Source organism: Macaca nemestrina, chromosome 12 (assembly GCF_043159975.1).
Source record: "Macaca nemestrina isolate mMacNem1 chromosome 12, mMacNem.hap1, whole genome shotgun sequence".
Classification (NCBI taxonomy): Eukaryota; Metazoa; Chordata; class Mammalia; order Primates; family Cercopithecidae; genus Macaca; species Macaca nemestrina.
Window position 1 is genome coordinate 88,193,080 of NC_092136.1, and position 26,331 is coordinate 88,219,410.

Below are 26,331 nucleotides of genomic sequence, written 5' to 3' on the forward strand. Positions count from 1 at the left end.
CTAAAGTGAGAGTATTAAGAAATGGGGATTTGGGGACAATATTAGGTAATGAAGATAGAGTACTTATGAATGAATTAGTGCCCTCATAAAAGGAGAAATGAAAGAATACATTTTTTTCTCTCTCTGCTCTCCCCTACATGAGAATACAATGTGAAGATTGTCATCAACAAACCAGGAAGTGAAGCCTTTCCAAACAACAGATTTGTTGGCACCTTGATCTTGGACTTCCTAGGCTCCAGCCTGTGAGAAAAACTAATTTGTTTTTGAAGCCACGTGGTGCTATTTTTGTTATAGTAGCCTGAACTGACTAAGAGAGTAGACAACCGTGATAACTCTGGAGCTGGAGCTATATACATACAAACATACATATATATATGTGTGTGTGTGTGTGTGTGTGTGTGTGTGTGTGTATGTATATCTGGAATTAAGTTAGTGTAAATTTGAAGTACACTGATAAATTGAGATGTATATTGTAAGCCCTATTGAAACAATTAAGAAAATACCGAAAAAATTAAATTAATTAAAGAAAGACTGAGTTGATTTATTCATTGTACAAGTCAATTGTTTTGGGTTGGGGAAAGTGATTTGTAACACATAATTAAATAATTACAATCTTTTTGAAATAGTTTCCTCATCAGTAAAGAGGAGGTAACCCTACATCCTAGTTAGGTTATAAAGAATGATGAATGTAAGTTTGGCAGTAGACAGATTGGAATTTTCAACCTCAACTTGTAGCTTTGTGACCTCGAGTGCATCCCTTAACATTAGACTGTCTCTTTAACTGTAAAGAGGGAACAATAATCATAATCATATTTTAAACCATTATAATTGAATAATATAGTAAACATTTTGCACAATCAGTGATGAGTATTAACTATCATAATTGGACTGTGAAAATAAACTCTGAAGGGTTTATTACTATTGGTATTCATTATTTTTTCCTATAAGCTAATCTGATCACTTGTAAAGGCAAAAATGGAAAGAAACAAGTCCACCATGTAATTATCATTTGGTTTCTTAACATTGATGCTATTTTTAAACAATAATGTCAACATGTGAACTATTTTAAATTGGTTTTTCTATGAAAATATTTGCTGCTTATTGGCATGCACTGTGCAATAATATATCTCTCACATCTATTATAGAATTCAGGTCTGTGTGATCAAATATAATTCAACAGATATTTATTGCATCTCCTAAGTGTTAGTCACTATGCTAGGTGCTTGTGATGTAGAAGTTTAAAATGGTATGTATTACTAGTAAAAAAGATTAGTTTTTATAATATTTTCGAAGAAACAGCATTAGAACTGAGAAAATAACATTAGGATAGAATTAGAATTTTGAAGGAGGTTCTCCAGGCAAAGAAATGGACAAGGCAATTCAAATTGTATTATTAACTGCCTATTAGATAGAAGGTAATATGTAATGAAAGTTTTGCAACAAATATATCACTTACACAATAACTACTACATCTCATAGATGAATTTAATGAATTTGATGAAGTAACTACATCTAGTAGAGGGTAGGCCATGTCTCAAATCTAAGCTTGCCTGTTTCCAACACTTGTGCATGTAACCACTGATGTACATAAATAACGCACTTCTCAGAGAAGCATTTTAAACTTTCCTGAACATTCCAAAAGGGAAAGGCATTGTATCATAAATAAGAAGATAACACCGAAGATTTACAAAGGAAGATATGTAGAAAGGGATAGGAAAAAAAGGAGGAAATAAAACAATAGCAAGTATCAAAAACAACAGCAAGTATCAAAAATAACAGCAAGTATCAAAAACAAGAGTCAACATGGGGCAGAGTGGGAAATAAGAGTATTTTAGGGTTCTACAGAGAAACAGAAGCAATAGGAGAATCTATCTATCATCTATCTATCTATCTATCTATCTAGCTAGCTAGCTAGAGAGGTGTATTTATTATAAGGCATTGGCTCACACAATTATGGAGGCAAAAAATCCCATAATCTGCAAGCTTGAGACTGAAGACCAGTGGTGTAGTTCCGAGAACCACAGGGCCAATGGTTTGAGTCCTAGTCTGAGAACAGGAAATGAATGGTGTCCCAAATCAAACAGAGAGAGTGAATCCTCCCTTCCTATCTTTTGTTCTGTTGGACATCATAAAAGATTAGATGATGGCCACATACATTGGGAAGGTCAGACTGCTTTTCTTAGACTACTGATTCAAATACTAATCTCCAGGAACATCCTCAGAGATATATCCAAAAACAGTGTTCAGCCAAATATCTGAGCACCCTGTAATCCAGTCAACTTGATACATAAAATTGACCATCATAACAAGCAAAATTTGTTAAAAGTCTGAGCTTGCAGATCCTTTTAAGGGCAACATCCCAGATCCTGAACTCCAGGACAAAACACTCTAATCAAACGAACTATCCAACTAATGTTCTGAAACACAGGATGAAACATCAGTTCAATTATGGGTGGCTAAACCTAAAAAATTATTTCTTAATAATAACCTTTATTCCTGGAAGAAATCAACCTTCTAAAAAAGGCAAAGTTGAGGAACTGCAAAAGAAAATTCAAACTCCTCTGAAACTCTTAACAGGCAAGAAAAAATATGCAGTTGGATAAACTGACATTTACCAAACTTAAAATTTTGATACAAATATTTATAGGGTTCATCCCTTTTCTTCTCTCTAGTACTACTAGCTAGAAGTCAGAATTTATAAAGGACAGCCCAATATTTCCCCTCCTGGGCCCACAACAGACACAAAAAATTCATAATGAAATGTTTTTTCTTTAATCTGCAAAAAAATCTGATTCCTTCTTAATACCATGTTTGGGCAACTACTCTTAATCAGGTAAGATGATGCATGAAATAAATTTGCTTGCAATACTGGTTGAACATCAGCAAGTTACTGATGGTAGTGGTTCTCCAGAGGATCATTTTTGCCTCCTGAGGGACATTTGGTAATTGGAGACATTTTTTTACTGTCTTAGCTGAAAGAGGTGCTGCTGACATCTAATAGGTTGAGGTCAGAGATTATGTTAAACATCCTACAATGCACAGGAAAGACCACCTAAAAAGCAAACTGTCAATAGTGCTAAGGTTGAGGGCCTTTAGAGTTAGCCTGAACTCACAAAGTTTTCTGATAAAAGGAGACACTTTCCTTTCCCTTCCACCTTATAAGCTTTAACTCATCCTTAAAAGGTGTGGGTGAACATAGTTTTCTTTGTAAAGGAGAAAACATGTAAGCTTTGGAACCAGGAAAGGATGAATGTGAATCACTACTGACTAGCCCCATGTTTGACCAACTTTGTTTCCTTGGGGATCCATAACAAATACAATAAAACAGGAGTCTCAGAATAACAGAAATACTGTCGCACAGTTCTGGAGGCTAGAAGAACAAACTGCAGGACCATGCCCCCTCTAAAACTTGTAGGGAAATTCTTCCTTGCCCATTTCCAGCTTCTGAGGGTTTGACAGCAATCTTTGGTTTTCCTTGGCTTATGGATTCATCACTCCAATCCTCCATCTTCACATGGCCTTCTCTCTGTGCATGTCTCTCTCTGTATCCAAATTTCCCTCTTTTGTAAGGAAACCAGTCATATTGAATAAGGGCCCACACTAATAATGTTTAACTCTCTTAATAATTATTAATAGCAATAATTAATAATTAATAATAGTAATAATTATGTTTAACTCGATTGACTCTGTAAAGTCCCTATTAAAAATAAGGTCGCATTCTGTGGTAATGGGCATTTGGACTTTCACATGTCTTTTTTGGGGGCAGGAACACAATACAACCGAAACACCAGTTTGCTTAATTTCCCAGAACTTCAGTTTCTTTATATGAGAGAATGCAAATAATACTGTCTGTAGCATTAATTGAAAGATTAAAATAACTAGACTAAGAAATAAACTATGGAAAACCAACTAGTATAGCAGTTGCTGGATCACAGGTGCTCAAAAATATATATGGGCACCCTGTTATCCAGTCATACATGTCATACATACACACACACATAAACACACACGTTTGTGTATGTGTGTGTATAAAACTTTCCCTTTTCTCCCAGGTATTTATGTCCCTTTGTTGTTCACACAAAACATGATGTATTTTTCTTTCCATTTGTTACATTATATTTGAACTATATATCCATTTATCTATCTGGCTTGCTACTATTTTGATATTGGAAACTGTTGCAGTAATTTTTAGATTGATACACAACTTAGTTTACTAATTAATAATTTACTTATCCAGTAAAGGAGTAAATGGAAAAATGGATGTATGAACATGCCTAGAGCTTACCAAAAATGCCCTTTATACCTGAATTTCTCTTAGTGGATCAGAGTTTAGGTGGTATTCAAACGAATCAAAGGGATATACATATTTTGCTTTTGTTATGTGTTTATGTACATTCTCATTATTGTTACTTGTCAGTTTCCTAGTTTTCTGATTGTGATCTTTAGATTTTTTTGACTAGCCTACAAACTTAGATTTTTAAAATCCTAATGACATCTACAGCAGCTTCCCAGGAGCTTTCTTTCAGAATATCTGCCAAAATAATTTATTGCTCTCTTAGGTTATTTCATCTTGAGCAACATGAGCATTCTGACAGGGAGAGGGTACAGGGAGAAGTCTCATCAGTAAATATGCTGGCTAAAATTTAGACGTCCATCAATCTCTGTTAAATTTTATCTCATATACCCTGGGATAGGACAGTAATACAACCAATTTACAATAAAATGTATTTATTGCCCATTTACTGTATTTGGAAGAAAAAATAGTGGATAATTAGGAAGTGGATAATTTTGAAGAAAATAATTAGCAGACTTACTAATTATTTATGAGGGAAAGAACTGAGAACAGTAATTTTAAAACATATCCATTTGTCTTGAATATTTCCACCCTTAAGTAACTGAAGAGGAAATGGACTGATTTATCACCAAAGATTACTTTATAATAATAACCTACAGTTTGAAATTTAAACTGCATTTAGGGGACTGAAACAATTATTTATAATACTAGAATGGCCTGAAATAATCTTGTATTATCCTGAAAACAAAACTGAAGTGAGAATAAGTCCACACTTCATTTATGTGTATAAAACAATCTCAGCCTTACATCTTTTAAGAAAAATATGAATAAGCTGCCTTATTTCCACATTTCTTTGCATAAATAAGGCAGTGCAAAACTTTTGTCAGCTGATTAAATTTATATGCAATTTTAGTAAGACATTGTTTTCTAGTTCTACAATATATTTTTGTCCAGTCCACCAACATTTGAGTTTGATCCACTCACAAAGCTGATCCTCCCTACTTCATTTAATAAAATGTAATAAGACTTTAAAAGATATATTAGGAATAACTAGTTAGACATGGAGACTGACTCATATTAATTATTTATTTTATGAGTGTCTGCTAAATATATAAACAACTCTGCTGGTAACTATTCATGGGTACCCAGGTGGCATAAAAAATGAAGCAGAGACAGAAAATTAGATGTAGCGTCTACCTTAGATTAATAAAAACCATAAATGCAGAACTACACAGACTAGAGTGGATAGTATTAAGAACCATATGTATAGTGATGTACTGGTAAATGTATAACAACCTGGTTTCTGAGGAAGAAAAAATCTCTGCTTTCTAACATTAGTTGATTTCCATGGCGTAAGCACTCCTACCATGACCAGTTTCAAGCCACAAATGTGAAATCACTGAACATAGATTTGGGAACAGATGGATACAACTCTTGAAAGTCAGTGTGACAAACTGAAACACACCACTGCTTACATATAGATATGTAAAGTGGATGACTATTTTAACAGATACAAAAGCAAAGAATCTATGTGAATTTTTATCTAAAACTGAAAATATTATATACCAAAAAACATGTTGGTTAAAATGATCATTTCGAGTATCTAAATCTACACAGTTGTAATTATACTGATGCTATTAAAACATAGTATAATGGTCTCCTGTATGGACCTCATATTAATTAATTGTAATAAAATAAACATTCAATTATATAAAATTTTAGAGATCTACTATATATTAGACATTGTGCTATGAACAAGAGATGCACAGATGGCTAGGACTTAGTTTCTATTTTTACATTATAAAAAGAGCCACCAAATGGATAATTCCAGTAGATAGAAGAATAAATACTAAGATAGAGGTAAGCCTCTGTCCCACAGTACAGAGAAAAGCCATTTAGCCCAGTCTTGTTTGGGATGGTTTTCTGGGAAAATGATGCTGTCAAAACCACCTTATGAAACACAGGCTCTTTTACTTTAGAGTTATTCCTAGTATTGCCAACCACAACTTCGATCCCGTATTTGAAGTGATCTCTGTAAATTTAGTTGAAGGTGAAGCAGGTTCATGATTTTGTGGGGATGGTAAACAGAGGCTTAAAATAAGAAAGAACTTTTAGGCTGGTTATCAGATCTTTAATGGAACTTAAACATATAACCTGGTGGTGATGCGGACAGGTGGGTAGAGCCCTAGAGGAATGCCGATGGATTGGGTAACTTGTGAGATCCATGTGTGAGCTTGGTCAAGTCATTTTCTGGTATGTCAGATCCCTTATCAATGGGAAAAAAATGGTTTGTGGTGGATAATAATAAAATCATAGCTAAAATTTATTGATTGACTGATGTTGTTATATCCCCTCACATACATTAAGTCACTTAGTTCTCACAACAGTCCTATAAAGTGAATATCCTTCTTTCTCTTTTTATATTAGATAAATCTGAGATAATTGTAAGGTAAACACAATTTAAATGTTAGGAAAGACCAGAGGTAGAATTCCAACCTAATTCTTTCTGACTCTAATCTCTTAGACATTTCCTGAAGTCGTTTCCAGCTTCATGTTCTTTGACCTCAGAAGCATCTTGGAATGTTCCCCTAATTGCTGTGATGGCAACACAGCAGAGCTAGGGAAATCAAAGACCCAGGCTATGTCCCTTCATGTTTATGCATTATGGTGAATGAGCTCTGAAAATGGCAGGGAATTTGGCCACCAAGTCTTCACATTAACTTTTCAGCAATATTCCTCAGTTTAGGAGGGAGGCTCATCCACTCTTTGTCCTTTGAAAAGTGATCATTTGCTTGATTGCTCTCAACAGAAGTCTTCCCATAGCCTCTGATATTTTCTTTTCATTTCTTCTGAGTTGTTTATTTTTAATTACTTAACATTTTTGAAGCCGTCTCTTCTGAATGCATCTCAAACTTAGGGCTAAAAAGCCAAATGCTTCAATTTTGTTTTCCCATCTCTTAAGCAAACAGCCAAAATAAATTTCATAATTGAGCCAGGTTTTTCTATGACTCTGGAATTGTATAAGTAGTTCACATTTTAGGGTGTGGTTCCCATCCTTTTCCACATTTCTTAGCATGGCTAAATTCTCCTTATTCATTATGATTTAGATGATCCTCTGAGAAGATCCCAAAATGCCCCTTGTGTCAACTCATTCCACTGGATTATATGCCACCTTTCTCTTTCTGGCTTAGGCTGCAGACTGCCTAAGGGCAGAGAAAAGTGTTTTTTTTTTTTTTTTTTTAATGAGTTTATCTTTTGAATCTGATACAATGCCAGTATAACTTAGGGTGGAAGAACTTGGAATCTGTAGTTAGGATGTCTAGGTTTAAATCTTACCTTTACTACTTAATAGTCATGCGGACTTGGGAACATTTAAAAATTTCTCCCAGACTCACATTCTATCTGGGAAGAGAAGATCAAACAACTTACTTCAAAAGGCTTTTGTGAGGATTAAATGAAAGTGGTCCATGTAAAGCACTTGGCATAGTATCTAGCACATACTGAGTATTCAAAAACCGTTATTATTGTTATTAGGTACTCAAATGTTAAATGAAGAGTAAGAAAGTGAATGTAATTATTCATTCAGAAAATATTTATTGGTGCTAGACCCATTTCTAAGACTTGGGAGAGTAGCAGAGAGCACATCAAAGTTGCTCCCTGGTTTTTCTAGAGCTTACATTCTCTCAAAGGGAGAAAGATACCAAACAGAAAAATAAATATGTGTGAAAATAAAGCAGAGTGGCCAGACATAGTGGTTCACACCTGTAATCCCAGCACTTTGGGATGCCAAAGCAGGCAGATCATGAGGTCTGGATTTCCAGGCCAGCCTGGCCAACATGGTGAAACTCCGTCTCTACTAAAAATACAAAAACTAGCCAGGCATGGTGGTACACACCTGTAGTCCCAGCTACTAGGGAGGCTGAGGCAGAAGAATCACTTGAATCCAGGAGGCAGCAGTTGCAGTGAGCCAAGATCATGCCACTGCACCCAACCCTGGGTGGCAGACCAAGACACCATCTCAAAAAAAAAAAAAAAAAAAAAAAAAAGAAAGCAGAGTAAGAGGACAAGCAACAGCAAGGGAAGTGTTATTTTAGATAAGGTAGCCAGAGACAGACTCCTGTTTATGATAACATTTATTCATGTACCTGAGTGAAAAGAGGGATAGATCTGTAACTCTCTGGGTTGGGACCGGGGCGAAGCAAATGTGAAGGCCCTGAGGCTAGAGGGTTTCTGTCATCATCAAAGAAAACCAAGAAAAAGGACTGGTTTGGTAAAAGAGGAGATATGAGAGGATATTTAAGAGGGAGAATGTTAGGAGAAGAGGATGAGCATCAAAGTGTGACAAACTTTTAAACTAGTGCAACCTTTATGGAAAACAGTATGGAGATTTCTCAAAGAACTAAAAATAGAATTACCATTTGATTCAGCAATTCCACTCCTGACTATCTGCTCAAAGGAAATCATTATATCACAAAGATGCCTGCTTGCATGTTTATCACAGCATTATTCACAATAGAAACAATATGGAATCAACCTAAGTGACTATCAAAAGATTATTGGATAAAGAAAATGTGGCATATATATACACAATGGAATACTATTTACCCATTAAAAACAACAAAATCATGTCTTTTGCAGCAATGAGTCTGGAACAAGAGGCCATTATCTTAAGTAAAACAAATCAGACACAGAAATACAAATTCAACATTCTCACTTATAAATGGGAACTAAAATAACATGTTCACATGAATGTCGATTGTGTAATGATGGGTAATAGAGATTAGGAAGGTTGAATAGTGGGAGGAGCATGGATTATGAGCAATTACTTCATAGGTACAATGGACATTATTTGGGTGATGAATACCCTATAATATCTGACTTTACCACTATGCAATTTAGAGACAAAACAAAATTATACTTGCATTCCATATATTTATTTAAAAAGGCATAACAGATTTTTAGGGATTGTTGGCCAAGTAAAAACTATAGATTTCATGTTAAGTGAGATGGAAGGAATTTCAGGGTTTGGAATAGCATTATGAAATGAATCGAAGATGCTTTCATTGAGAATGAAATAAATGATTAAAGCATCTCGAGATAGGTTCAGATAATTAAGGGTATAGTAGCCAACTGATGAAGAGGATGCATTAAAAAGATAAAGTTCGGGGAAAGGCAGAGAGTTGAATAATGAGGCATTAAGAAGTAAAACTAGACTGTCCTCACAAAGGAGAAAATTAAGACAAATGCATTGTGATTTATGCACAATTGTCAATTTGTATGTGTATATATATATGGATCCACTTGTCAAGCTTTCATTGCCTAGAGTTCTTTTGACTATTTATTTTATTTTCCTTCAGGAGCCCATATTTTAAACACATTTTCTCAACCAAAGATAATTTATTTATAATTAATTCATGCCACCGTATTTTTTCAAAGCCATAAGTAACCTTAATCTCAACTTCCAGTTGGTGGCAGCAAACCAATGTCATTCTCTCCTAGAGTCACCATTCTAGTCAAGAGCAAACGAACGTATGATTTCCATCAACCTGTACTACCTTATTGCAATTAATATATTCTATCCCTTGGTTTCTTTTAAACACTGGAGATAGCTTTAGCTTGTATATTCCCCTTTCTTTTTTGGTGGAATACTAGGAGTCTGTGAACTATAGGTGTGGGATTCAAATTACTCATGTAAACCTACAGATAGAATGTGTATCTTACATAACCATTATATATGTATTCCATCATATATGTGCATGCATTACACACAATGCATTTTATCTCTAGAATATATGTATATATTGTGTATATAGTGCTTTCATATAAGGTCATATTCACAGGTTTACACAGTTAGGATGTGGACTTATCATTGTAGGGCATACCATTCAATTCACTGCAGAATTATTTATTGAAAAAATGTGAATTGGAAAGGACAACTATCAGGCTGCAATATTAAACATATAAGATAATTATGTTAATATAAAAGATCTCATAAACAGAAGCTCTTATTATCTAGTCAAAAGTTGTTTCTTACTGACATATGATTATGCTGCTGAATTGTGAATTTAATTTGGGGCATGAATGTGTCATACATCTTCATCCAATCAGAAGACTCAATTCAGTTGTGTGTATGCAATATGTGTTTATCTTTCAGAAACTTTCTGAGCAACGAATATTACCCTTACATTCTCACTGGAGAGAAGGTGGGGTAGGGAAGAATGTGGAAATTAACCATCTCTGAGTACATGTTCCCAACGATGGGGCCATATTGACAAAGGGTCAGAAAGCGGGAGCCTGCCAAGCAGCAAAAGATAGGCCTGCATGGACAAGACAATAATATTTTATTATTTATTTATTTATTCATTAATTCATTCATTTATTCATTTACTTATTTTGAGACGGAGTCTTGCTCTGTCACCCAGGCTGGAGTGCAGTAATGCAATCTCAGCTCACTGCAGCCTCTGCCTCCGGGTTGAAGCGATTCTTGTGTCAGCCTCCTGAGTAGCTGGAATTACAGGTGCCCACCATTACACCTGGCTAATTTTTGTATTTTTAGTAGAGACGGTGTTACACCATGTTGGTCAGGCTGGTCTGGAATTCTGACCTCAAGTAATCTGTCTGCCTCAGCCTCCCAAAGTGTTGGGATTAAATGCATAAGCCACCATGCCTGGCCAAGGTTACTTTATTAAATGGGGTAGGACTTCTTATTAGATTTGTTCACCTGGAAGATGGTGTTAATGATACCCGACTTTGAATGTCTTTCAATCTCTCTGCAAAACTCACTTTGAAAGGCATTTTTGAGCCACCTACTAAATTCCAGACACTGAGATGAGCAAATGAACAAAATAAGAGTCTCTGACTCTAGAGAACATCAACCCTGGAGTGTGGCAAGGCAGGAGGCACTGGTGGGTGCCAAGGAAGAGAAACATACACATTCTCTACATTCAAATCTTATTATAATTTAATTCTTTAGAGAATAAAACAAGAGGGAAGCCAGAGCAAATAAAGGGCAAGATCTGAAAACTGTTAAGGACTTTGTAAAATTATATTCAAATTTATTTAAGTACCCTTAAATTTACTTAGTGTATAACAGAAGAAAAAGCTGAGTTGTATTGGTAACCTGTTTTGTAAATGCAAATGAATTTTACAGCATCTCTCTTAGCTAGATAACACCATTGATATTTATTGACAAGTAAATCAAAAGCATTTATGGTTACTGGCTTATTAATTTCATCTACTCTTGTTTCTGTCATTGGGAAGTTTTCAGCATTTATATTGATCTATTTTGATGAAAGACTCACAACGGAGGGCAACTAAAACAAGAGTGTTCCTTAAGTGATTTTTCTAGGATGTGAGACATACATTATTACTTTATTAGCCCTCCTCAAATTTTGAGGACATTTATACATAAATCTGAGAGTTGTTTTCATGAGATTATCTCACTATATGACTTACTTAGATATTTGTACCATTTTAGAAGAAATTACTTCATCTGGGAGGAAAAAAAGTTCAAAAGCCTTGGATTAGTTTTGTCTGTTTTCACTTGTTTCATTTCTATTTCACTTTCCAGACAGGAACAAACGTTTCTATGATAAATAGATGTTGGTAAGTTTTTAGAAAATACATATATGTCAAAATATAGGAAATTCTCTATGTCAGAAATAACCACAATTATGGTATAAAGAATGTAATACTCAACTTAGAGTTGGAAAATATGACATAAATTTTGAGTTTTAGTAAATATGAGCAATGTAACCTTGTGCAAGTCACTTAATCTTACTAAACGTCATATTCCCCTGCTAAAAACTGAGTAAATAATGGGAACTCCATGAAGCCATTATATGCATGAAAACATAATGCCACATTTGGAAGTGATAAGGAGTCCATGCCAGAAAAGGCTAATTAAGGAGTTAATCAATTGCCATTATTAATTTTTAAAATGCTAAATAATTACTAGTTTGAACATCTAATACTGCTAGTAACAGGTTATATTTTGCCTAGCTATTCTAAGCAGTTAAAAAGAGTTACTTTGAGGATCTGAGGCAGTTTAGCTAACAGGGAAAGAATCCTGGCTTGGAAGCAGATACTCAAGTTCAATTCCTAGGCGTTCTATTTGCCTGAAGTAACACCTTAGGTAGGTTATTTGGCTTTTCAGGGCCACATGTCCTCATCTATATAATGGGGATGGTTATGAAAATTAAATTATTACTCGTGAAGTGCTTAGAGGCTTGTCTGGAATGTTATGTCAACCCTGTGTATGTTAGCTAGTAGCAATCATCACTGAGTTTTCCTGAAAGTCTCCCAACAGCTGGGAGACCACAGCTGGCCACACTCTAGTGCCCCACAAAGTTACCACAGGAGTCTCCTCTGGCCTTCCATGCCTCCACTCTGTCCCAACCTGCTAGTAGTTCCACAAATGGACATAGAAACTGAGAGCAAGACTGAGAGAATAAGACGAAGAGAGAGAGAATTGTGAAAATAGAACAAAATGCTATTTTATCAAAACAGAGCAGTTTGGAAGGCTTCTAGTGCTCTATCTTCTCACTAAATATTTGTATGACTTTAAAATGTCACAATTTCTCTGCAGCTGTATTTACTCATGCGAATATTAGAAATTATTATAATTACATGGAACATTTGTTTAGGGTTTTACCATTTACAAGGTGGAAGAGCAGAATAACTTAATCGTGAACACCAGGGCTTTGGAATCAAGCAGGATTGGATCCCAGGTTTGTCGTTTACTAGCTGGTCAAGTCATTTAACTTCTCTATGCCTCATTGTTTTAATTTGAAAACTAGTAATTCAGAAATGTCCCTCGGAATTATTAAATATTTAAATAAAATTGTTTATTCACATATATATTTATAGAATCTCATAGCAGAAAATTTGGCAGTGGTGATGCTCATAAATGGTAGCTTTAAAAACAATTTTTTGTCTGTTGTAATTTATATAATTTGCACGTAATCCCATCATTATTAGAAAAAAATATTATCTGAGGAGACTAAATGTAGCCTAAGACAATACTAGAGAAAGTGGTTATAAAGCAACTCCACAGAAAACATGGGAACATGCCCTAAAATATTGAGTATAGTTATTAAAATGAGGGAAAATATGGGACAATATTTCTTATCGATACTTATCCACATTTTAGCATTCAATACAAACATCATGTTTTCCATATTTGAGAAAATTATATGTGCCATGAAAATACCTGTCAACTTTGTCCATCTTGCAAACCTGCTCTTCCCTGTCTTCTATCTAGGAACTGTAACAGGGAATATTGCTCCTGAAAAGTCTGATCGCATGATAGATTTTGAAAATAATGGTCATGTTGGTGGGATTGTAAACTAGTTCAACCATTATGGAAAACAGTATGGCGATTCGTCAAGGATCTAGAACTAGATGTACCATATGACCCAGCCATCCCATTACTGGGTATATACCCAAAGGATTATAAATTATGCTGCTATAAAGACACATGCACACGTATGTTTATTGCAGCACTATTCACAATAGCAAAGACTTGGAATCAACCCAAATGTCCATCAGTGACAGATTGGATTAAGAAAATGTGGCACATATACACCATGGAATACTATGCAGCCATAAAAAAGGATGAGTTTGTGTCCTTTGTAGGGACATGGATGCAGCTGGAAACCATCATTCTTAGCAAACTATCACAAGAACAGAAAACCAAACACCGCATGTTCTCACTCATAGGTGGGAACTGAACAATGAGATCACTTGGACTCAGGAAGGGGAACATCACACCCAGGGGCCTATCATGGGGAGGGGGGAGGGGGGAGGGATTGCATTGGGAGTTATACCTGATGTAAATGACGAGTTGATGGGTGCAGCACACCAACATGGCACAAGTATACATATGTAACAAACCTGCACGTTATGCACATGTACCCTACAACTTAAAGTATAATAATAATAAATAAATTAAAAAAAAATAACTGTAGGTAAAAATGCATCTAAAAGATAAACGAAAGGTCTGTTAAGAAATAGCCCTGCAAAATTACTGAGTTCTCAAACTGAATAGGAATGTTATAGGTACATTCTTAGGTATGTCTCAAGCTTTTGTGAGGACCCAGAGGAGAGCACCTATGTTTCTTCTGAGAAGTTGTTTATGTTGTAGCATACTGTGGCTGTTGTAATACATTTCCTTTTTGCCTGGTTACCAGGAAGCTCACAATCAAGTCTGTGGTCCTCCTTTGGCAATTAGGTAAATATGTATGACAAGAATTTTCGTGCACTTCACTTATCTCAGCTTTGCCTACTTACTTTATTTTCCTATCCTTAATTTTTCTTTCCCACAATCTCCTCTCTATTTAGTTTCTATGTTGTTTTACTGCACACATCACTGCAAACCAACCAAAATTCTTTTTACATCAAGGCAACGTATAAACACAAACAGTACAACTGTACCGTTTTGCTCCTTAATTCAAATAGAATAAAGCCATTGGTCAATTCTAAACATTTACTGTGTTTGATGAGTGAAAACTGTTATTAAGGTTAAGGTGAATACAGTTAAAACACATAATGTAGATATATGTATTACATGATCTAGAATAGCATATATTCAAAGAATCACCTTGGCAATCTCAAAGACCATTTTAGAGGGTCAACTAGATCAAAACTATTTCCATAATAACTCTAAGATATTGTTTGCCTTTTTCATTCTTATTCTCTCTTGAATGTACGATAGAGATTTCTAGAAACTACATGACAACGAGACAATTTGGATGTAAAAGCAGATACCAGAATCAAGCAGTCTTCTAATAAATCAGACATTAAAGAGATTCATTAAAATGTAAAGCAAAGCCATTATTCTATTTTTTTACTTTGAAAATATAGTTAATACTCAAAAATGTTATTTATATTACTATCTAATTGATTCGTTATTGTTATCTTAAAATAAATATTTTTTAATGTTTTAGTTTTAATATTTAATAAGACAAATATTGGTTGCTAAGTCCCACATAAATCAAAACTCTTTAGGGTCTTTGATAATTTTTAAGACTATAAAAGGTCCCTGAGACCAAAAAAGTTGAGAACAGCTGGTCTGGAAGGATTAAGAGATTACATCTAGAAGAGATTAGATCTAGAAGGATTAAGGATTAGAAACTACCTGCCATAATGGGAGGTTAGGTCTATGAAATCCTCATAATTAGTAAGTTTGCTCCATACATAACAAAACCAACAACTCTTTCACAGAATGTATGCAATATTATTAACTGTATATATCAAATTTTAGCCCTTTCATTGAGAGATACATTAACTAGATGTGGCCTTTTGACTAAAACATGTATAAATAAAACTCAAGGCTTTATATTTATTCCTACACCCACGCCTATCCCTAGGAAGTATTCCGAACTTATACACTTATATATAAATTCTCACCATTTTTTTCTGTTTAAAGTACAGAGAAGAAAGGAGGCAAACAAGTTTGTTGTTGTTTTTTATGAGTTTGGCCTTAAGCTAGTAGCTAGGCAACCAATCAAGTAGCCCTGACAACAGAAAGAAAAAGAACTTAATGATTACATTCAGCCAGGAGCTTACATACAGAACTTCATAGTTGCCCAATGTTATTAGTTCAAATGTAAAATCCAACATTAATAAACCTTACCTTGCTTTTCTCTAAAAAAAAAAAAAAAAAAAAAAAAGAAAATAATGGTCATGATTCATCATAATTTCTTACATAATGGAAAAAAAATTGTTAGCCTCTTTTTCTAGTAATGTGAATAAAAATGATCATCTTGGGTTTGGTAAGTAATGACTGCATGCTTACTACCATCTCTGCTAGGAGTCTCTTTCCTCTGCACCACCTCTTTCACATATAGCCCCCGGAATATATCTTCCTAAACCCAGATTCGGTAACTATCTTTCCACAAGCTTAAAAATGACTGCTCAAAACATAAAAATCAGAGGGTATTTTTTGCCTGTTTTTCAAAAGTAGTATGGCCTGAAGTTCTATTTTCATCTTCTTATCCTATTATACCTTATTTTAACAAAGTACCTCATTTTCTAGGTATATTGGAATACAGTCTTCAAGTCTGGGGTCATTTTCTTTCTCTGACTGACACGAATTATGATTCCTTCAATATTTGCTTGTGAAAATCCTTTTAATATCTCAGTTCAACCTAAAACTGCACCCACCAAGAGCAGATATTAAACCATTTGTTCAGATTTCAGAATGTCCAGTGAATGAGTAACATTTATAAAGTATGAGTTTACCTATATGCATATGGTGGCCCCTTCTTTCCATACTGCAAGGAAACCCATTATTCTAGCATTCTTAGTTGCCTTGTATTAGTACTTTGATGGTCAGAAACCTAATCACTTTGAACTTGGCAGCCTGTTAGAGATAAGACTTGGACTTTGAAGCTGAAATCCTTTCTAGGAGACGTTGAGTCCAAATTTATATATTGTACTTCAATCCAGATTTTTCAAAACATTTAATTGGCAGTTACAGTCACTACCCCAACTAAAATTAAAGTGGAACTTTCATTTCTCATTTGTCCTTGTTCCTTGAGTATATTATTGCCTTGGAAGCCTTGTGGGAAACAGATGATTTATAAAGCATGGTTCTATTAATCCTGGATTTCTCTAGCCAAACAACATTTAACAGTAATCTAAAACTTATCGTACATGTTGTATATTAGAAAAACTGGCATCTTGTTCTTACTCATATACTTCCTCCCTCAAAGTGGCTGGTGTCTAAGGTAAAAAGTGTCTTCAGACACGTTCATATTATTCTTTCTTTTCTACTTTCCACTGCCGGGTAAATGAATGGCCAGACTACACTGCCATCCTTTTTTTTTTTTTTTTTTCTGAATTTTTGTCTATTTTTTTTTTTTACTCTGAATCCCATGCTTCTTTTTAATAAAGCAGGGTGTTCCCAACCTCTTCATCCTCACCAGTACACACACACACACACACATACACATACACACACACACAGGCACACATACACACACAGGCACACATACACACACAGGCACACACACACACACACGCACACACACTTTCTATTTTCATCTCTTGCTTGTTTCCATGATGGCACTTATAACTTACATTTGCTTCTTTCTATGTTTGCTTGTTGTTTCTTGGCCATACTCACTGGTATCTCCAAGATGCAGAGGGTGTGCCTTTCTTACTCACCTCTGTAACCCCAGTTACCATAGCAGTGTCTAGCAAGAATGAGGAGCACAATAATAACAAATTCATTCTCATCTAATATTAGTGCCCAAAGCTCAGGGGCGTGAAGCCCACCTACTACAATAATAGTCATTTTGAGGACAAATAAGATTTTTCCTGCTATTTGTGATTTTCCTCTAGAGATTATGAGTATATACTTTATTTTTTTAAATTGTAGTAAAACACATATAATCAAAGTTTCCATGTTAACCATTTTAAGGGTAAAATTCAGTGGCATTACATACATTCATAGTGCTAAGTAACTATCAGCACTATTTCCAAAATCACTTCACCTCAGATGGAAACTCCATCCCCATTAAGAAATCACTCCCCAGTTTCCCCTTCCCCAGTCCCTGGTAGTCTTTACTTTCTATCTCTGTCAGCATATCTATTCCAGATATTTCATATAATTGAAATCATACAAAATTTTTTCGTATATCTAGTTTATTTCTTTTAGTCTAGTGTTTTCAGGGTTTATCCGTGTTGTGGCATATATCAGACTTCATTCCTTAAGGCTAAATATGCCATTGTATGAACATACAGGACAACATTTTGTTCATCTATTTATCTACGATGAACACTGAGTTTATTTGGCTATCATAAGCAATGATTTTATGAACATTGATATACAAGTATTTGTTTGAATTTCTGTTCTCAATACTTTGGGGTATATACCTAGAAATGGAATTTTTGTTTCATATGTAAATTCCACATGTAACTTTTTGTGGAACCACCAGATGGTTTCCACAGCAGTTACATCATTTTACATTGTGGTGGGTATAGTTTTGATTGGCTTTTTTTCTTTAGCTGAGACTGTGAAGAGGGAGTAAATTAGACAAAAACCTGAACAACTCTCAAACATATATGTTTAGACTATATCTGTCTAAAATTGTCAAATGGTTAGACAAAGAGAAATATCCTATATGGTTTGAATCAGCAGCAGTTTTAAGCAAGAACATGATAAACCATCAAAGACATGTAAAATATATTTCAAGCAAGAATCCAGTAGGTGAAATGTCTATTCACATAAATATATAGCCATATAAATGGGCTCAATACTTAAAAAACACAAAATGTAGAACATATTTTTGTTTGTTTGTTTCAGATAAAGTCCTAAAATATGCAATCCCAAATCCAAGAAATATTTTCAAATTGCTGGTTTCTCTCTTTTCAGTAGCTAGAGAATGGGAACAAAAACATAAATCTAAAGTTCTCCTGAATTTTAAGGTTTAAAATCTTTTATTGAAATACTCTAAAATAACAAGCAAACGCATCCAGTCATGTTTGGAAAAAAAAATGTTGCTTTGTAAATAAGAATATATTTTTTCCTAGTCACTTCTTGATTTTTCCATGCAACTCACGTGTTCCCAAAAGATGAAAAAGATTAAATATTTACCATAGAGCATTTAGAAACAATTAAAAAGGGACTAGTCCCCACTGTATGTAAAGCTCTGCTTCAGGCATAAGGATAACTAGCTGGAGTCTCTGGGCAGTCATAAGAGAACAGATTCATTTTTAACAAGTCCTTCGCCTACACACAACTGTAATTGCATAGCTTGTGTGTTGTCTGTATCTTTATCATTTTCTATTTATTCATCTATCCTGTGTTTCCTGTTCATTTCCTGTGAAAAAATGAATAATTAAATAAGCTAAGTGAAATTAAAACAAACAAATGAGAAAGCATATAGATTTTTTGTACACAAAAGTGACACTTTCTCTCACTGTTGGAGTATTCTAAATTCTTTTCTATCCATATGATGGGTAGTGTATTTAATTCGTGTACCACCCAGGTAGCGTAGTGTATAGAAAACAGCATTGGGGTTCAGAGACTTTGTTTTAATCTTGACTCTACTTCTAATAAGCTGTTTGACTTTGAATAAGTCAGTAAACCTCTATCGGCTATGTTTCCTCATTTGTAAATTGAGGACGTTGAACTAGATCACTGGTTTACACTTTGTGTTGCCTCAGAAGCTAAAATTGGAGATGAGGGGGAATTAAATTAGTAGGGCTCTGTGCTCACTGTGCTTACTTTAAATACAGTGGTTTTACTTTCATTTGCCTTATGCATTTGGCATCTGTGCACAATTTTATTTGGGAAGAAGAAAAAGTCCCTCTATTGGAAATGGTGGTGGGGAACCTAGAAATATGAACTAGTCAGTAGCAATTCTTTGCCCCCCAAGTATGAGCTTATTTCTTAATCCACAACCAGTAAAAATAACAGCATCTAACCAGTTGGGGTGTTGATGAGAAGTCACAAATAAGTATTGTGCAATACTGTAAGTATCGGCAAAGTTCAGAGGAACATGTATCTGTATAACTTCCCAAAAGGACCAAATGAAGAGTATTAGAGCATTCAAAAGTTGAGATTGTGAAGAACGAGTCACAATGTTATTTTTCAATATGTATATCCCATCAAGATAGTACATTTTTTAAAATGTGCATACTTTGGTATAACTAAAATAATGATAACGCAACATTTTCCAATTTACTGCCATCAAGCAAATTGATATTTGTTACCTTCTTAAAGGGGCTGACTTATACTAAGGAATTTTATTCTCTCATATTGCATGGAAATATTTAGAAAACAAGGCTCTCATCTGGTCTTGGCTTCCTAAAGTGCACAGGTAAAGGCTTGTATTGCCCTCTGTGCATTTGATTTCTTTCTCTGCATTGTCACACGTTTGCCATGGAGATCATTATATACTGTATATGTATGTGCATGCATGTGTGTGTGTTGGTGAGGGAGGGAGGACTCAGGTTAATCTGTCCGTAATGAAGAATAATGTTTCAGTTCATAATTTTTTTAAATGTCAGATTTCTATCAATCTTTATAGTTGAAAGCATCCATAATGGTCATTTTGTCCAACATCCTTGCAAACATTCAATCTTTCTATAGTATCTCCTAAAGATTTTCCAGTTATAGAAAGCATATTCCATTATGAAACAGCTGAACTTATTTTAAAGCAAACAAACAAAAGCACTTGATAAAATTTCCCTCCTTGGATGTGAGTTTTACTATCTTAAGACACAGACTAATCTTTACCTATTGACCTGTTGTCATCATGCCAGTCCCTTAAATGCCTGATGGAGGCTGACATATTCCCAGGTCTACATACATGGGCATGGAACATAGGATTGCGAATCTGAGTAGCAATATGCTTGATTCAATCCTCCCCTATTGCTATTTTAATATTCTTAACTTTTCAAACAAATGCCCCCCAATTTTTATTTTGCAGTGGGCCTTGCAAATTATGTAGCCAGTTATGCATAATCCTTAAACCATCTATTCTCAAGCTTAATATCCTCAGTTCCTACCGTATCTGTTCATGATCACTGGTATTAAATAGGTTTGTTTGTCAGGGACCATGTCAGAAGGTAATGCGCAGAACTGAGCCCAGTGCTCTAGGTGTGGTCTGATCAGTGAGAAAATCAGAGGCATAATTATATCCCATGGTGATATCTCCTGTGCCTCTCTATTCTCACCCCCTCAAGATCCAGTCTCTCAACACTTCTCTACCCTACTCTGAGCCCAGGAAGGCCAATTCATGAAGAAGGTAGCAGTTGAGATCCCTTCCTGCTTGGCGTCCTGCTGGGTTAATGGAAGGCAATAGGGGAGGGCAATGTAGAAGAGAGAATTCAGGATATTTCCTTCCCCTCCCTGTCTCAGAACTGCATCTGTGGTAGAAACTGCATCCCCCTCTGATGAGAATTCCTACTGGTTGGTCCCTCTTTTACAATTCCATATCTTTTTTTTTTTTTTTTTTTTTGGTGGAATCGTGTTTTGTCACCCAGGCTGGAGTGCAGTGGCACAACCTCGGCTCACTCCAACCTCCGGCTCCCAGATTCTAGAAATCCTCCTGTCTCAGCCTCCCAAATAGCTGAGATTACTGGCATGTGCTACCACACCTGGCTAATTTTTGTGTTTCTAGTAGATATGGGGTGTCACCATGTTGGCCAGGTTGGTCTCGAACTCCTGACTTCAAGTTTTGCACACATCTCGGCCTCCCAAAGTGCTAGGATTACAGGTGTGAGCCACTGCATGTGGCCTACAGTTCCATATCTCACTGGTCACACAATACTATTTTATCTCTCTGTTCCTTCAGTCCTAGTGGGTATTAATGGTTTCCTGCTGCTTCTGCTCCTTTAATCCTGATCACATACCATATACATTCCTTTCATAGAATCATCTTTATTTGAACCATATGCAGTAAATTCTGTGCCTTACCAACGCTCTGATAAATCACTCAGCATGTTGGTGTCATATGTCTCTTAACGTCTCCAGTTAGCATACATTTTGGACATTTCTCTAGAAGGCTGAAGTTGACTTTCTCTGCTTCACAGAGTCACTGATCTAGGGTCTCCTTCCACGTTTCCAATCACCTTCTGAAGACTGACGGAGGGTACTCAAATTTCTATCTTTGAGACATCATGCTTCCAGAATATCATTAATTCAAAAATATGAAGAAATAGATCCTATATATCAAGCATTCTCTCTCCCAAGAACTGGAGATATAGTAGTGACCAATTACATCAAATTCTCTATCCTAATGGAGTTTATATTCTTGTGAAAGATCAAAGATACAAACCAAAGGCCTCTAAGCAGCTAAATAACATGACTGGCCTAATTTAGAAGGTTCATTCTGGTTGCTATATTCAGAAGACACTGCCAGAATCCAGGAGAGGAAGCAAGAACAGTTGGAATAATACAGGTGAGGTGACATGGCAGCTTGGACTAAGGCAGTGGCAGCAGGTGGTAAGGTTATTCTGTGACTCAGCACATATCCTTGCTGCCCTGTTTCTCTGTTCCATTGAATCCGAAGGTAAGATCCATGTCTTATCCTGTACTTTACCAGATTACTACAAACAATGTGTGAATAACTGCATAGTGAATTAAAGATCAACAATATCCACTTTCGACTCAAGAAAAATAATTTTCCTTTTTCTTAGCAATCATATTCAGTATTTTTCTTCTTTTCTCAAACATAAAGAAAAATGTTGTCATATTCCTGGGGACTATGAAAAAAATTAAAAGTCAAATGAAAACTGTTCATTGAATTATTCATGGAAAATTATCTAAAATAAAATAAAAAGGTGATTATCATCTTCAATTTGCCTCAATATTCAGGTATGGGTAAGAAAATAGTGACAAAATTAAGGTTTCCTTAACAAGATTTTTAATGGTTTTGTTAGCAACTTTCACAAAAACAAAAAGGTCACATTTTCCAGAAGATAGAATAATCAATAATTATACTATTTTGAGCACTAGGTTTGACTACCTCCACCTACTCTTTGTAGAATAAAAAAAAATCTAATTTTTAATTATACTGAGAGCAAGAGAAAATTTAGTGAAGGAGGGGGAGAAAGAGGAGGAGGAGTAGAAAAGAAAACATTAATAAATATACTGTGAAGTAGTGCCCCAGAAATAAAACTGCCCTATAGAGCTTTCCTGAAGTAACAAGATTGGTGGTTTATAAAACAAAATGCAACCATCTTTTGTTGTTGAATTGTAAGACTTTTTTTTTTTTAATGTGCAGCATAAGTTTGATTCACAAACTGGTGATATCTTGGTCATATTAGAATAAATTTGTGGAGAGCTGAAATGTAAATAATTGAAAATAAGGGCAAGGGGATAAGTTCTTGCTCCCTTGCCCCATTATGGAGAGTATCTGTTTCTATTACAGCTGTTGTAGCTATCTGGGACTAAATTCAGTTTTCTTGCAAAGGTCATATATTCTCTCATTATCTAATCAAAGATATACTATTAATATATAATGCATTAATTAATTTAAAATTCCATTAATACTTATGTAACAGGCTTTTGGACCTGGATCTTGAACAGTTATTTGACAATCCATTTCTTCAGTTCTTAGGAAATAATCTGCAAATATGTATGGGCTGCAAACAGGTTTCTTTGGAGGATCTTCAAAGCACCACTATCAACATCTTCTAACTTCAGATCTGACAGTCAGGAAGAGGCTTAAAAATCAGAGGTTTTGTTGTGCAGATATTATGTTCCTTAAGAACAGTTTTTTAGTCTCATGGTTGTCTACAGAACTGAAGGCCAGCCAAAGAGTCTTTTATCTTCTGAAGAAAATGAAGTTTTAACTTAAGTAAACAAAACAAAAACTACCACAGAATAGTCAAACTATCCTGAAAGGTTATGGTCACAATAAATTTCTTAATAAGATAAGATAATAATAATATAAATTTGAGAATTAAGTAAATAATGGCTGTGTCATTTAGTCTTCTTAAAAATTCATTTGGTAGGAGGAGAAACAAGATGGCTGAAGAGAAGCATCCAGCAATTGTTTCCCTTGCAGGTACATCAAATTGAACAACTGTCTACACAAGAAAACATCTTCATAAGAACCAAAAATCAAGCTAGCAATTACAGTGCATGTGCATGTCTTTAACCTCATATCAAGGAAACAGGCATGAAAGAAGTTAGGAAAGACAGTCTTTATTTGCGTACATCATCCTTCCCCCATCCCCCAGTGCACCACAAGGTACTAGGACAGAGAATCTGTATGCTTGGGAGAGGGAGAGTGCATTGATTTTGAGACTTTGCATTGGAAGTCAGTGCTGACTTGTCACAGGGGAAAGTAATGCAAGGTGGAATTCAGCCAGCCTCCAAGGAGGAAGGATTTAAACCAGCCCTACCCACAGGGAAATAGCACATCTGAGGAGTGGGAACCTGAGCTATGACTAGCACCACCACCATGAGTTAAATTGCCCTGAGATCCTAAATAAATTAGAAAGGGTGACTAGACCACAAAGACTGTAATTCCTGGGCAGTCTTGATGCTTTGCTGGACTTGGAGCCAGTGGACTTGGGGTGCATGTAACTCAGTAAGAAACCAGCTGGAGCAGCAAAGGGAATGTCATCCCTCCCCCAACTCTGGCAACACAGCTCACAATTCTGGGAGAGATTCCTCGAGCTTGATGAAAAGAGAGAGAAGAGTAAAGAGAACTTTGTCTTGCAACTTCGGTAACAGCTCAGGCATAGTACAATAAAGCATGAAGCTAATTCGTAAGGACCCCAATACTAGGACATAACTCCCAGATGACATTTCTAGACTCACCCTGGGACAGAAGGGAACCTGAAACCCTGAAATGAAAGACACAGGCCTGACAAGATTCACTACCTCTGACTAAAGAGCCCTTGAGCATTGAATATACAGCAGCCATAGCCAGATAGTAGTCACCACAGGCCTTGGGCAAGACCCAGTACTGTGCTAACCTCAGCTGTGACCCAGAAGAGTCCCAGCAATGGTAGTCACAGGAAGGCTTGCAACACCCCTTCTCCAACTTCAGGCAGCTCAGTACGAACAGAAATAGAGACACTGTTTGCTTGGGAGAAAGTGAGTGAAGAGGACAAGACTTTACCTGGTAATACAGGGAATTCTCTTGTATCTTACTGAAGATCACCAAGGTGGTACCTGTATGAGTCAGCAAGACTTAAAGTGTTACTGGGCTTGGGGTGCCCCCTAATGCACACAGTGACCAAAGACTTAGATCACAACATTCAATTCCCTTTAAATACTTAGAAAGCCCTATCAAGAATTATGGGTATAAATAAGCCCAGACTGCAACGATTAGAATAAACTAGTTTTTCAATGTCCAGACATTGACAAACATCCAAAAGCATTAAGACCATCTAGGAAAACATGACTTTGCCAAACTAAATAGGCGCCAATGAGCAATCCTGGAGTGACAGAGCTATGGGACCTTTCAGATAACTCAAAATAGCTGTTTTGAAGAAACTCAATGAAATTCAAGATATCACAGAGAAGAAATTCAGAATTCCACCAGATAATATTAACAAAGAGATTAAAATAATCTTGAAAACTCAAGCAGAAATTCTGGAACAGAATAATTAACTGACAAACAGAAAAATGCATCAGAGTTTCTTAAGAGCAGAATGGATGAAGGAGAAGAAAGAATTTGTGTGCTTGAACAGGCGATTTGAAAACACACAGACAGAGGAGAGCAATAACAAAAAAAATGAAGCATGTCTATCCCTACAAGATTTATAAAATAGCTCAAAAAGGGAAAATCTAAGAGTTATTGGCCTAAGGAAATAGAAAGAGAGATTAGGGTAGAAAGTGTATTGAAAAAAATAACAGAGAACTTTCCAAACCTACAGAAATATATCAATATGTAGGTACCACAAGGTTATAGAACACCAAGAAGATTTAACCCAAATAAGACTAACTCAGGAGATTTAATAAGCAAACTCACAAACATCAAAAATAAAGAAAGGATCATAAAGGCAGCAAGAAACAAAGAAACAAATAACATACAAAGGAGCACCAATACATCTGTCAGCAGACTTAAAGTCTTGACCTTACACGCCAGGAGAGAGTGGCATGGCATATCTAAAGTGCTGAAGGAAAAACAAAAACAAAAACAAAAACAAATCAAACAAATAAACAAAAAAACCTTTGTCTAAGAATAGTATATCCAGTGAAAATATCCTGCAGGCATGAAGGAGAAATAAAAAATTCCCCAGGCAAACAAAACCTGAGGGATATCATCCATACCAGATCTGTCCAAAAGGAAGTTTTTTAATCTGAAAGAAAAGGACATTAAAGAGCAATAAGAAATCATTCAAAAGTACAAAGCTGACTGGAAATAAGTACACAGACAAATACAAAATATTATAACACTGTAATTGTGGTGTGTAAACTACTCATATCTTGAGTAGGAAGGCTAAAAGACAAATCTATCTGAAATAATAACTCCAACAACTTTTAAAGACATACATAGTATAAGAAGATATAAATAGAAACAACAAAGTTAAAGAACAAGAAGTATGAAGTTAAAGTATAG

General features: G+C 35.4%; 1 protein-coding gene across 10 annotated transcripts in view; it reads right to left on the reverse strand.

Annotated features, from left to right (window-relative positions):
- The window catches only part of LOC105468894 (glutamate metabotropic receptor 5), a 580,105-nt gene that overhangs the window by 400,009 nt on the left and 153,765 nt on the right, over nt 1–26,331 (reverse strand). The window contains exon 1 of one of the 10 annotated variants that reach the window (XM_071075935.1): nt 15,704–15,858. The exons of the other annotated variants lie outside the window; for them this stretch is intronic. The gene's annotated coding sequence lies outside the window, so the exon portion shown is untranslated. Of the gene's footprint in view, nt 1–15,703; nt 15,859–26,331 lie in introns of those variants that run through there. 10 annotated transcript variants of the gene reach the window in all.